Raw genomic sequence first — 14,809 nt, 5'->3', positions numbered from 1 at the left:
AGGGCGCTGCAGCTGGAGCTATCCCACCTGGATAGCAGACTTCCCGGGTGCAAGGCGATGCAGCTGGAGCTATCCCACCCGGATAGCAGACTTCCTGGGTGCAGGGCGCTGCAGCTGGAGCTCGGCGCACCCCGGAACAGAGCCGCCGTGGGTGTGGCCAGAGGCTGCAGTGAACTGTCTTGGGACTTTAGCACCAACAAGTCATTCTGTGCTTACTGTGCCGTGCTTTCTGCAAAGGCAAATTTGCACTGATTTTTTATTTTATTTTACAATATAGCAGTTAATGAGATGACAGAAAACTAGAAGATAGATTTTTGGAGTCAGGGAAGCAGAAGCTGACCTGGGGTGGTAAAATGGGAACTGATCCAGGTCTGTCGTATGCATGTACCAGTTTTCCAAAACAAGCCTCACTTTTTGTTTGTTTGTTTGTTTTAAGACAGGGCCTCTCGCTGTGCAGTTCAGGCTGGCCTTGAGTTCACTTTGTAGCGCAGGTTGGCTCAAACTCACCATGATCCGCCTGCCTCAGCCTCCCGAGTGCTGGGATTACAGGGGTGCACCACACCTAGCCCATCCTTCTGTATTACTAATATCTACTACTATAAAGTAGTTGTTTCCAGCAATTATGAACTACCAGAAAGGGGGCTAGCCTTTGACAACACCCTCCAGACGTGATGCACGAAAAACTGGGTTTTGAACATTGGACACACGGAGCAGCTGGCCCGTGACTGCCTGGGCAGAGTCCACAGGGGAGGGCTGCAAGGAGGGACAGCGGCGGAGCGGGCCCTGGAGGGGCTCCCATGTCCCCTGGAGCCCTCAGCTGAGTCATCACTTGCCCACGCTGGCCAGCTGAGCTGGGTCATGGGCACAGGAGCTGGGACTCACGCAGTGTGCTACTTTCCCTGCCAGCCAGAGTGGAAACCTCAGAGCTCCCATCATCAGCGGAGAGGTCTGAGGCAGGGGCCCTCGAGCTGCTTAGCTGAGCAACGCCTCACTCGCACCCTCCACCGGGATAGCAGACTTCCCCGGTAAAGGGCGGCGGCGACCCTGCCGTCACCCGACAAAGGCCTGTAAATAAGGACGGCTGCTCTCTGCGAGACTTGATGTGCACAAAGACGCTGAATTTTGAATTTAATTGCCAACATGCTGGAAACATTATCCCTTTGATATTTCCAGCCACTTAAAAATGTAAAAGTCAAAGCTGGGTCTGGTGGCACATGCCTATAATCCCAGCACTCAGGAAGCTGAGGCGAGAGGATTGCAAGTTTGGAGCCTGGCCTTAGCAAGACCTTATCTGAAAATTTAAAAAAAAAGTTCTGAGGATGTTGTGCAGTGTGAAGACCCTGGCCCCTCTATGGCCAAAAAAGTAATATAGTAAAAGCAACATTGCACTGACCAGGAGCCTGACACATCACTGGACACCCTGTGTGGGGTATGTGGCCGCCCAGAGCCCTGGCACCCTCACACTCCTGGCCCTTGTGATGAGCCCTGGGCTCAGGCAGGCCTCCACCATTCTGGGGCCTCTCCCCCACTCCAGAACATTCTTCAGCCAGCTCTGCCGTCATCTACGTATCCTTAGCACCAAGCCCAGCATATGATACCTCACTTTAATTGTTTAGTAAAAAGTGCATGAAATAAAGTATTCTGTATATCTTTGGAAGATTAAACAAGAAGAAAAACATAAATTAATGCAGTGAAATCATCTCTCAGAGCTCATGTGACACCTTCTGTATATATTAGTATGTTACTTCTCCCATCAGTCAGAGTCCAGATGGGGAAACTGAGGCCCAGATAAGTCGAGGTCTTGCTCGAGGTCCAGGAGCTATGGAACAATGGGACTGGGGCTGGAGCTGAGGCTGGAGCCAGCTCCTCAGAGCAGACTTCACATTGGCTACGTGAGGGAAGGCAATTGAGGCTAGGCCAGACTGCATTGCGGTGTGGGCAGCCCCAGGGGCAGAGTGAGCGAGGTCCCCGCCTCTTCCCCTCCAGTCCCCTCCCCTCCCTCCTCTCCCCTTTCCTTTCATCTCCCCTCCCCTTCTTTCAGGTGAACTCAGCCACTGGCTCCAGGGGGAGCCCTGATGTTGGGACTGAAAACAGTGCCAGGCATCCAGCCCTGGGCCCCACCTTCACCACTCCTAGGCCCCTCCGGGGTAGCAGCCCAGACTCTTGGTTCTGCTGATAAACAGAAGAGGTGGGATCTTGTGAGGCTGTGTGTTTTAGACACTACCTCACAAACACTGGTCCAAGACACCAGTACTTGCTTCTAACCCCAGGCCCTCAATCACCAAGAGGTTTCTCCCCACCACCCATTCCTGCTGCACTGAAAGGACTCCTCCATAAGATGCAGGAGCAGGCCAGGAATAGATGGTTCAGGGCGTGGCACTACACAGGCAGACTCCGCAGGAGCACCCAACTCCCTCACCTGCCACCCACCCAGGGCATCGCTCAGACTGTGGATTGCCAGAGGCCTGGCAAAAACTCTCCATCCGGGGCTGGGGAGGTAGCTTGGCAGTCTAAGCAACTGCCTGGCAAGCACAAGGGCCCAGGCTCGACCCCTAGTACTGCATGCATGGTACACACCCAGAACCCCAACATTGGGGAGGCTGAGACAGGATTAAAAAGTTTTGTTTTGTTTTAAAAAGGCTCCATCCTTTGAATTTCTTGCCCTCTCCCCCTCCATCTGTCTGGCTGACCAGACAGCGGCACCCAGGTCCACCGCTGTGCTCGTCCTGGGCTGGACACTGGCCTCGAAGACAGCTGGTTTTCAGAGCCATGTCACAGGCGTGTGTGGCCGGGCACAGTCCTCGCCCTCAGCTCCTCCTGCTCAGTGGGTGTCCTCCTTCCCCCCAGGATGCTTGTGCTTCCTGCCCATAGGCATGGGTCTGTCTGCTTCCACTCACCCTCTGGGGTGGGATCAGCCTCAGAGTGCTGCTTATCCAGAATACCTCTACTGAGTCAGGTGTGGTGGCGCACGCCTGTAATCCCAGCACTAGGGAGGCTGGAAAGAGGAGGACCCCTATGTCTGAGCTGTGTGGTGAGAGCCTGCACACACACACACACACACGCGCGCGCGCGCACGCGAAGGCCTGTACTGCCTCTATCCATGGGCCGAAAGCTTCTGGTTAGGATGCAGATGCCTGGGCCTGCCAATCCTCAGAGCCCAAGCCCTGGGAGGCAGGCCCAGGGGTCTGCATTTTAACGCGGGACTCTGCTGCAGTTGCACCTGCACATGAAGAAAAACAGTAACATGAGTTAATGCTTGTTTAGTAAAGCAAAACAGAACAGCAGATCTGTGCACTGTAGCTATCACTATCTAAATAGCTTTTCCTATTATTTATTTATTTATTTATTTATTTATTTATTTTAGTACTGGGGGCCTTCACACTAGTGTGACACTAGTGGAGCCCCAGCCCTTTTTATTTTGAGACAAGGTCTTGCTAAGTCACTAAGTTGCCCAGGCTAGGCTTGAACTTGTGACCCTCTTGCCTCTGCTTCTCAAAATGCTGGAATTATAGACATGTGCCACCATGCCTGGTTAAACACCATATTCTGGACTAAAACTTTCAGAAAAGACCATAGATAAATACAGAGTATTCAACATTTTCCCTTCCTTCTTTTGCTTTCTTTTTTTCTACTATTCTGATGAGGGCGAAGTCCCACGACTAGCGCTGCTGAGTGATCCACTGCATGGCTGATCCTCCATTGCCATTCACATTGCGCTCTGTGGACTGGTTTCGAACACCTGTCTTGGAGACATCTGCTCAGATCTGTCTCCCAAGGCCTGCTAGAAAGTCTCACGAAATGAACCACTGTGGTGGAAACACTTCTCACTTGAATTCTCCACACCAGCTCGGCTTCTTGGGGGCAGGAAGTCTGGGGTGGGCAGACATGGTTTGAGAGAGGCTTCACCTCACCCAGAGCTGGGCTCAGGCAATGTGGCAGGCAGCCGAGTTAGACAGAAATATTATAGACAGTCAGACAGGGCCAGGCCCTCAAGGAGACAGGATGGAAGACAAGGTGACATCGCAACTTTTAGAAGAGACAGACACTCCCATGTGGGCCACATCTCAAGACCAAGACAAAAGAAAGAGGAAACACAACTACATACTTCCCTAGGGATGGGCATTAGGGATTGATATTCTAAATAGTATCAATCAACTTGAAAGAGCCCAAATGAGTCACTAGCCCAACCCCCAACAGGAAGAGACCCTGTTCCCTATTTATGCCCACTTGCTAGGTGACTCGCTTTCCCATTTGATACTGGATTTAATCAGTTTTACCTGAGCAATGGTGCTTGTAATCCCATTGGCTGACCACAGTTTTGTCCCACCTCCTGCCAACTAAGCGAGTTCCCATTCTCTCTACCTTAGCCTCACATGGTTTTACACTATAAAAGTCCCTGGAAGAGACAGCTTCCCAGGGAACTATCTGCTCGGGCCCCCCTCCTGTCCCTCTCTTGGACAGGAGCTTTCTTTCTCTCAATAAATATATTCTGCTCATAACCTCCGTTTGTTCCTAAAATTCATTCTTCGGTTTTAGAGAACACGAACTCATGCAGGTCAGGTGGGGAGATCGTTTTTCTCTATGTCATTTGGAGGTTCCCTGTATGGTTTGGAGGTCACTCACCCGAGACCAGTTTTTCTCCCTGTATCACAGATACCAACATCTTCAAGAAAGTAGCATTTTCCAAACTCCAGTCGTCCAAGGACCCTCATCAGAAGTTTTGTCATTTCCATTTGTCCCTGTATAATGAGATGCTTAATGTTTTGACAGCTTTGTTTCAGCGGCACTTAAAGAACTGAGCTATTGGGCAGGCCCCCAAGATGCTTAATGTTTTAAGTCAGTTTAATTAACTCATTTAAAAAAAAATAAGGTGCAGCGTTCTAGACGACACACATGTAATGACCAACCAGTACATCAGAATCGATGCACAGCATTTGATTAAATGCCGCAGCATCCTTGAGCCCCTCTCATCTTCCTGTGTGGGCCCTGGGGGGCCTCTTGCAGGGTTAGGGTTAAAGCCATACCCCGCTTACTGGGGTTCCCGGAGAACCCCCCTCTCCAGGCACTGCTGGCACCAACACGCAGAAGTCCCTGGACAGCACACTGCTGCTGGGGCCTCCGGGCTTTCCCGTCCTGGTCATGGACAGGAACTCAGCCAGGTGTCCCTGCCAATCCTCTAGGCCCCACATGAGCTCGCCAGCCTGCCCTTATCTGTCTCCTTGAAGCAGCTGACACCCGTGCCAGAATGGGAGCTCTGCGGGGGGAAGCCAGCCCTGGCAGCCGGGAGCAGTGACGGCTACAAGGCTGCGTCTGCTGTGGGCTGTTTGCTCTGGGCAGCGTGCATCCTTCAGCCAGTGCGTGGCGAGGAGGTGCTGAACGCCAGCCAGGGAAAACAGGCCTCACACCATCCAGAGCCGCAGGGGAGACAACAGCCCACCAACGGCTCATCAGTCCCCGAGTGGACGCTGACACCCAGGTGGACTTGGGGGATTGCCACCGAGGACACAGCTTAAGTCACAGATAGGAGGCTGACTTAGGCTGGTCCCTAAGTGAGGCAGGATTATGACATGCTTTTTTTTTTTTTTTTTTTTGCGGAACCGGGGATTGAACTCAGATCCTTGTGTTTGCCAGTCAAGCGCTTATCCTACTGAGCCATCTCCCCGGCTATGACATGCTTTTTGCTAACCTCAGCTCTGCAGGGATGGACACTCAGGAGTAAAATTTAGGGAAGTCAGGAGTCCTCTGGCATCGGTCCCAGGACAGCTGGGAGCACTGGGCTACCGAAGCTCCAGCAGCCTCTCCTCCTTAACAGCTGTGACCTGGGCCCTCCCAACAGCCTCCCTGAACCTTGGTGTCATCACCTACATAAAGGAAGGTGACCCCAGCCCTGTGTGCCTCTCGGCATTGCCTGCACAGTGAGACACTGAGAGCAGAGGTGGAGAAGGAGCCTCGAACACAACTGTGCGCCTGACTGGGAGGGGCCATGGGCTGGCCCTCTGCCCATGGAGCCCTGACACACTGGCCTTGGCTGCTTTTGAGGCAAGTGTGGTCCATCTGCACACTCGCAGGACATGAGGACCCACAGCAGGGATGGGTGGGAAGGGACCAGGACGGAGGGTCAGCATTGTGGATTGGACATGGCTTAAGCGCTCCCCCAGAGTTCCTGTGGTGGAGAACAGGTCCCCATGGTGATGGTATTGTTGGTAGACCTTTGTAAATGGAGTCTGGGGAAGGTCCTAGTCAACTTGGGGTGCTGCCCTCAGAAGGGCTTGTCGGACTTCAGTGTCTGGCTTCCCCTTTCAAAAGATGATTTCTTAGTGGCCTGTGGAGGTGCACACCTGTAATCCCAGCCTTTTGGGATTACAAATTACAGCCAACCCTGAGAAATTTAGCAACTTATTGAGACTGTCTCACAATTTAAAAATATAGAGTTAGGGTTGTTGTTCAGTGCAAAGCTTTGGGTTTAAGCCCCAGTTTTAAGGGGAAAAGGAACTGTGACCTCTAGCTCCCATACCCCTCCTACCATCACCATGCACCAGGAGGGGATAGGGCCGAGAGGAGTAGCCTTGCTGCCACTAGGACCTTCCGCTTGCACAACCAGGGGCTGACTAAGCCTCTTTTCCTTGTTAAGCCTCTTTTCCTTTTCCTCATATTTGGCATTTTGTTAAGGTGATTTAAAAAAGATCTCTACATGGGATAATTCCTTCCTCTAAAAAATGTAGTCACATCCTTACAATTAATCCAGTCTTTCCCAAGATAACTGTAGCTGGTGAAAGCTGTTGGGACACAGTAAAGACTATGAACAATGGGGACTTGCTCTGGGCTGTAGAGAAGGAGCCAACAGGAGGGAAACTGAGGCCCAAGGTTGCTGGGCCGCTGAGGACTGGACTGAAAATGGGACATTAGGCAGGGAGGACTCAGGCTCCTGCTGGGGCTGGTGCAGGAGGAAGGAACCCGGGCACTATTTTCTCTTTGAGCGCCTATGGCCTGTAGCAAATGCTAGAAGCGTCTGTGCTGCATTTCTTAAGGCTGATGACAAAACCGTCAGTTGGAAAGGAAAGGAAAAAAATCTCAAAACTCAAAGCAAAGAGACTCAGGAGAAGTTAAATTACAGAAATTATAAAAAGATCTACATTGGGGGATTTAATACCATTTCCAAAGCTGTTTTTTTGGCTTTGGTTTGGTTTTTGTTTTTTTGAGAGAAGGTCTTGCTGTGTAGTTTAGGCTGGTCTTAAAGTCACTGTGTAGCCCAGGCTGGCCTCAAACTCAGGATGATCCTCCTCCTACCTCAGCCTCCTGAGTACTGGGATTATAGGCGTGTACCACCATAGCAGACTTAAATCTCTGCATCTTAGCAGTGCATTGGGTGGGGACGGGAACAGGACCAGCACAATCCTCTGCTCTGCCCTCTCCTCCAGTGAGGTCCGACAAATAGCTTCCTCAGCAACGGGGGAAGGGAAGGGGGCAGGGTAGCGGCCTGGCAGCGAGTCACAGCATCTGACTTCTCCCCACCAAGATGAAGGAACCGGCAGCGCCACCACAGGAGCACGGTGTAGAAGACGCAGCCAACGGACACATGGCCCTCAGCATCTCACTCTTGCCCAAAACCCGGTGGACAGCACAGGGCCTGGGCCCGGTGTCCTGGGATCACCTTGCCCTGGATCCCAAGGCTGCCCGTAGGGTTTGGAGGAGTCCCTACCTGTTAGCTGAAGGCCTCCCTGGGAAGTGAGCACACAGGGACCCACAGGGCTCTACTGTGTCCATAGCTTTTTAACAGGACAAAGAAGAAATGTGACCTCAAATAGCTGTGAGGTTTGCTCTGCTCTGTGGGTCTGTTCCTGCACTCCTGGACCCCTGGCATCCCAGAGGTGTTAGCAGACTCTGCGGGCTTAGCCTGGGAGCCACATGGCATAGGACAGTGTTTCCCCAGTTCCAGGCGTTTCCACCAACAGATTTACCAACACACTTAGGGCGCACATCGGGGAACACGGGCTAGCCCAGTGCCTTGACTGATTCGCCTTATGCATTTGGACATGTAGTTAGTGAAATTCAGTTTGAAAAATGTATTTGTGCACATGGTGGGGACAGACATAAAACTATACCCTAGCTTTCTAGAGCTCATCTCCTATTGAACGTGCTGCTTTCCTGGAGGAAAGTGTACATGCAGTTGCCCTGGGGCTGCTCTAGAGGAGGCCACAGAAATGATCAGAGCACATTCGGTGCCTGTGTGAATCTGCTGCAAGGAAGCCCTCCCACTCACAGAGCTAAAATGCATAACAGCCAGGACGATGAAAAACCCCTAAGTGTTTGGCTGGAAACTGCCCCCTAATCTATGCGTACTTGATGCAACTCACTCGGCAGGCTCTCTTGCTGTCTGTAAAGTGAGGGTCACTGTGAGGACAGATGAGAGGACCTGGGAAGAGGGGAAGGGGGAACACATGGTAAGCATCAGACAGGAGCTGCTGCGGGCAGGAACTACCAGTGTGCCCCGCAGGGTTCCCAGATGCAAGGAGCAAATCAGACAAGATGCAAGCATCGGTGTGGTGGGAGCAGGTGCAGAGGGGCGGCAGAGGGCTGGAGGGCACGACAGGGCAGCCCAAGCAGGGCGAGGATGTCTGGCTTTGCACCCTCTTGGCAGTACCATAGGGACAGCTCGAGCTTTTACTGCTGAGAACTCCCTGGGCGGTGGCCTCAGAGTCCTCGCTGTCTACTCTGTCCCTGCAGCCTGCCCCACCTCCCTGCTCCCTGGCAGGCACAGTTCCCAGCCCGCTCCTCTCTGCACTGCACCCACCCTGGCTGCACACCTGCTGCCTCCTCTTCCTCCTCAACTGGCCGCTCAGCTCTCCTGGTCCCCCGGACCCTAAACCCCACACGCAAGTCATGGGGCTGCACTGCACCCTGGTGAACGCAGCCAGGCTAAACCTGCGCTGTACACAAGGACCCTGGGAGAGCAGGCACAGGCTCTTCCTGCTGCTCCACGCATCTCCCTAGGGCTCCCCTTCTCCATCACATCCTCAAGGTCCTCTGAAGGCTCCGACTTTCAGAGCTGTACCCTCAGGGTGGGAGGCATGTCTGTTTTCCTCCCAAAGCTTCCAGCCAGGTGTAGTGAGTGCTTCCAATCCCAGCATGCTGGGAGGCCCGGGCAGAAGGAACACAAGTTCAAGCCCAGTATGGACAACTTAGTGAGACTGTTTCAAAATTAAAAATCAAGTGGGAGGGGTTTGTAGCTTCAGGCAAGTGAGCTCAGTCCCCAGTAACGCAAAAGCAAAGCAAAGCAAAACAAAACAAAACAACCACAGAAGCTCCCCCATGCAGTGGGTGAGCAGGAAGCCGCTGGGGGGAGTGGAGGTGGAGGGGAAGGGCTCTCGCCTAGAGGGGGATCAACTGGCTGCTGTGCAAATCAGCTACCCAGAAACACAAAGAAAGCGCTGTGGCTCTGGAGCAATCTGCTTGATCTGCTTTCCTGCTTCTAGAGAAGCCCTGAATCAGTGAAAACGGAAAGCTGGTGAGGAAGTGAGAGGTGAACCCAAGTTGGGAAGCGCTGTGGGGGAGCCGTCGCACCCCATCCCCTCTCCTGACTTCGCCCCACTCCTCAGCGGGCCATAGGGTCACCCCAGCTATGAGGTAGAAACACCCCAAGCTGAAAAAATGCATTTGAGTCTCCAAAAGCTGCAACCAAAAATCCCATCTGACCCGGCTGGTCCCCCTTCTAGGAATCTTTCCTAAAGGGTCATGGCATTACAGGGATCCATGTGAACCATGTTCATAGCATCGTAATTCATAGCCGCTAACTCTTGGGAGCAGCCTACAGGCCCATCAGCAGACGAATGGATAATGAAAGTGTGGTGTTTACACACAGTAGAGTACTACTCTGCCATAAAGAAGAATAAACTCCAATCACTTGTAGGAAAATGGATGCACCTGGAGGCCAGAATGTAGATGCATGAGCTTAAATACTGAGTGGCTTCTCTCCTACAAGAACCCAAAGTATGAAATAAAGAGCAGAATAAAAGATAGCTAGCAGGAGGTAGAGAGGTCATTTTGAAATGAGAAAGAAGGGAAGCGAGAGACGGAAGGAAGGGCAAGGGAAGGAAGAAATTACAAAAGAGGGAGAACTGAAAAATAGAAATAAAGCTTTTGCAGGATCAAGAGTTGGAGGGAGGGCTGGGATATATAACTCAGTGCTACACTGCCTGCCTGGCAAGCACAAGGTTCTGAGTTTGATTGCCAGTACCAGAAAAAGAAAAAGAAAAACAAGAGTTGGAGGGGACAAGGAAGGCTGGAAGGGAGGGTGTCAGTCCAGCGCTGTGGTAGCCAGGGCTTAACTTAACCCAGGACTCATGCAGGGGTGCAGCGCATGGAGGAGCAGGGGCCTGGGCAGAGAGCCCGGAGCCAGCGGCAGGAAGGCTGCGTGAAGATGCTTCCCAGCTCCCCACGACGATTGCGATCCTTTGTCGTGCAGGCTGGCGGATGAACGAAGCTGAGCCCAGCGCCCTGCACCTACACTGCCACGTCCTTCCACACCCAGCCTGGCGCACGCCCAGCTCGCTTCTCTTGGTGGCAGAATCCGCCTGCACAAAGCTTGTTAGGTGATAAAGCGCTGGGTGTCTCACAGCCCCACTGCACACGGTGTGGTGGAGTGTCACGTTGGGACCCCCTTCGTGGGGTGACTGGGAGCTGCCTGGCACTGCCAGGGAGGAGCACCCTGCCTGCTGTTAGCCAGGGAAAGCCACACTTAGAGTTCCGCATTACTGTGTGCCTGTGGCCTTTCAGTCGTTGTAAAGTCCAAGAGTTGTGTCGCTCTTAGTTAGTTCCTCATCCCTGGGACAAAATACCCTAACCCGCAACTTTAGGGCGGAGAGGTTTATTTCAGCTCAGAGATCTTCAGGCTCAGAACCAACCCCGCACGGCGGGGGCAGGGCCCAGAGCTGGAAGGCCGCTGACATCCTGACCAGGGGCTGATACTTTGGCATCGCTTTTGTTCTGTTCTTCCAGGGTGAGCTAGGAATGGACTTTTCTGCCTGGCAAGGGCTTCAGGGTGTGTTCCTGTGCTCTAAATGGGAATCCTGAGCCTTGGAACAGCAAAGAACCAGATGGGGATCCTCAGTCCTTGTAGGGCATGCCGGCGCACCTGTGTCTCCGCGTGCCCAGGACCACAGGGTCCCTCTTCCTGCACTGCGCAGCTCACTCTAGCTGATGGTCTGAGGGTGGAGTGAAGAACCCGCTTCCCAGCTGAGGCCACTGTCGGCACATCACCCACCACCAGTGTCCCCTGCCACTGTCACCGACTACCCATGTCTCCAGAGCCACCTCCTACATGCCAGGCTCCATCTCAGGGTCCATTTCCAGGGAAACCAACATAAGATGAGTTGCTCCGTCAGAACTGCTATCCATACTGTCCAGCTGCAGGCCACCTTGACTGTGTCCTCAAGCCATGGGGATGTGCAGCAGCTAAGTTGGGCAGGGCCACCTGCGTCATCACTAGCGCTCAGAATTTCCAGGTGGTCAAGTTCGCGGTCTCTCTGCCATCTCAGTTCAGGCTGGCAGCCTCGCCCGCCATCAGGGAGTTCTTCCTGCTCGCAAACTGAAGCCTCCCTTCTGTGGCGCCTCCCGGGTCCTCTCCCTATTTCTTCCATGGAGCTGTTTTCTGGCAAAAAGAAAGCTGAAAGGGAATCGAGGCAGATGGCTTCCCTATGAAGCCCAGTGCCCACACATGTCTCAGGAAAACTGGAGGAAAGCGCTTGCACGAGGGCCAGGGAAATACTCGCAGGAAACCGACCCTGGAGACTGCTGGTTTATAGGTGGTAACATGGCAGGCACTGTCTTCAGCAGACGGTTAAACTTGGTAACATTAGGAAGAGAATGAAGACTCCTCACAGGGGCTGAGCAGTAGGGGAGATGGGGTTTGAAGTCTGTGGCGTGTGTTTCAACTTCTGCCAGCCACTCAGCAGGACAAAGGTCTTGGCCCAGGACGACCGGCTGCCCTGCGCCCGCTGTGTTGCAGAGCATCATGCTGAGGGCCTGAAAAGCGAAGCTTTCAGAACCAGAGGCACCAGACAGAGCTGCTAATGGAGACCGAAGTCCACAGCTTGCTGGGCAGCCAACCTCCATCTGCCAAGTCCACCTCAGCTATTTTTCTGATGAAGCAAAACACTATTGCTTGAGCCAGGCATGGTAGTGCACACCTGTAATCCCAGAATTCTGGAGGCTGAGGCAGGAGGAGTTCGAGACTAACCTAGGCTTACAAAGTGAGTTCAAGGACAGCCAGAATGGCACAGCGAGATCCTGTCTCAGAAAGACAAACAAACAACCTAAAAACCACTGCTGCTAAGCTCATGGAAAGCAAACAGCAAACAATTCTGAAAAGGAGCAGGTGGGGAGCCCAGCACTACCCGACTTTAGCACCACTTAGTATATTAGAAAGCTGCTAGTCCAGCTGGGGTGCTGTTGCACAGAGAGACGCAGAGCAGTGGCCCAGAGCCGTCTAGAGAAAATCTACCCACTTGGAAAGCTCTTTCTTCCTTCCTTTCATTCTTCTTTTTCATTTTTTGTGAGACAGAGTTTTGCTAGTAGCCCAGGCTGGCCTTGAACTTGGAAGTGATCCTCTTGCCTCAGCCTTCAGAGTTCCAGGATTACAGGTGTGCACTACCATATCCAGCAGGAAACTAGTAAAAACAAATAAACAAAAAATGAAATAAAAATGAGATTCAGGAGGCTGAGGCAGGAGGATGGCTGCAAGTTCAAGGCTAGGCTGGGCTACACAGTGAGACCCTATCTCAGCATAAAAAGAAAAACAAAACAAGGGGGAAAAACCAACTCAACAACAACAAAGTCTAAAAAATAAATAAATATACAAAGGCAAATATATAAAAAATACGGCCTCCATCAAAGGGAGCTGCCAGGTACAATGGCGCACGCCTATGGTCCCAGCGCTTGGGAGGCTTGGCGCACGCCTATGGTCCCAGCGCTTGGGAGGCTGAGGCAGAAGGGTTATCATGCATTTGAGGCTAATCTGAATTATTTTCTGTCTCAGAAAATAAAAACAACAAAGGATATTGAGTATCTATATTCTAGAAAATGAACGTGGATCTATGCCTTGTGCCACATGCAAAGTAAGATAAATTGAATTTCCTAGAATTTAAAAGGACTGCTGTTCCAAGTCACTATCAAGAGGATGAAAAGATAATTACCCACACAAAACCTCCCAAACAAAATCAAACAAAGAACAAAATGTGCTGGACAGAGTGGCACATCCCAGTACTCCCACGTTCAGGAGGCTGAGGCAGAAGGGTCACTGGACGTTTGAGGCCAGCTTCAGCTACCTAGTAAGTTCAAATCTGAGCTACGTAATATAACAAGACCTGGTCTCGGAAAGGAGACAGAAAAAAGGAAGAAGAAAGAAGAGCAGGGGAGCAAAAGGAGGACGAGGAGGAGGAGGGTGAGGAGGACGAGGAAGAGGAAGAGACGAGGAGGAGGAAGAGACAAAGAGGAGGAGGCCTCTGCGTCGCCCAGCTGGCTGTGCTTGGGCGTGTTGCCTTCCTGGGAGCCAGGCTGGGCTCCTGCAGGTTCTCACGGAGATCAGTCTCTGCAGGTGTTGCAGGCAGCAGACGCACCTCTCCTGACCTGGTGACAGTGACGGTGACTCCACTCACTTCCAGAGCCCTCGCCGCCAGCCAGCGGGCGAGCCTCTTGGAAGTCAGGGCTCATAATTGTTTGGCTAATCCACAGGTGACAACACACCAGAGCTTGTTTTCTTAGCATGAGGCAGTGCTGAGTGAGTGCTATGCTGGCTACAGCGTGGTCAGCCTGGGCTACAGTGGGGAGGAGCAGGCCCGGGGTCACCTTATGATTGTTTGCTGGGGTCGCTGCACAGATCCCAAGCCAGGCGCCCACAGCCCATGAGCCAGCAAGGCCACGCTCTTCCCGGGGGGCTTTCAGAATCCTCTGGGCTCTTGTGAGGCCTGCTGGCTCTGGTGTCACTTGGATCCAATCTCTATCTCATCTGCAGGGGGCCTTGGCCTCTGGGAACCAGGACCTTTCCAGACAATTCCAAACAATCTCACCTCCAGATCCCTAACTTAGTAACATGGGAAATGACATTTTTTTCAAACACAGTTAGAGCTACAGGTTCCTGGAGGACAAATATTTTGAAGCAGCCACCATCCGACCCACTCATGCACATCGCTTTTCCTAGTGTTCACTCCTGTCCAACTCACTGCTGCTCTGTTCTGGCTCTTTGATTGGTAGAACTGGTGCCAGCTGCCCTGATGTCTCCGCCTTTTCCAATTTTCAAATCACCCTGCTCCATCCCTGCTCCCAAGGGGAAGGCAGCCTCCTGGGCAGAGTGTTCCAGGACAGTCAAGGCGGACAGGCGAGGTACTCACTGCTGTTCTGCTAGGTCCCAACCACCTTCAAGGCTGTGGTCACCTATCAGCAGCAGGATCCACCTGTGTGCCCGGGTGCTCATGCGCAGCAGAAAGGATGCCCAAGAAGCAAAAGGGTGGCTTGTAATAGCAAGGCGCACAGAGAGTTCTGCCTGTTTTTTCTTCTTCTTTTTCTTTTCTTAATATATTTTGTAAAGGGTCTCACTACACAGCTGGGACTCGTAGTGATCCATTTTCAGCCACCAGTGCTGGGATTATAGGCATGTGCCACCACAGCCGGCCTCAGTGGCTGGCTCAGTGTGCCCTAGGAGGCGGGCTGGCGTGGCATGTGGTGCCGGCGATTAGTCCACTGAACTATCTTGCAGACCCTTTCTTTCTTCACATCTTAAATCTGTAGGACTCGGGCACCTGTCCTGCACAGGGAG

This window comes from Octodon degus, unplaced genomic scaffold, assembly GCF_000260255.1.
Source record: "Octodon degus isolate 3935 unplaced genomic scaffold, OctDeg1.0 scaffold00062, whole genome shotgun sequence".
Lineage (NCBI taxonomy): Eukaryota > Metazoa > Chordata > Mammalia > Rodentia > Octodontidae > Octodon > Octodon degus.
Note: the sequence above shows the minus strand (reverse complement) of the source record.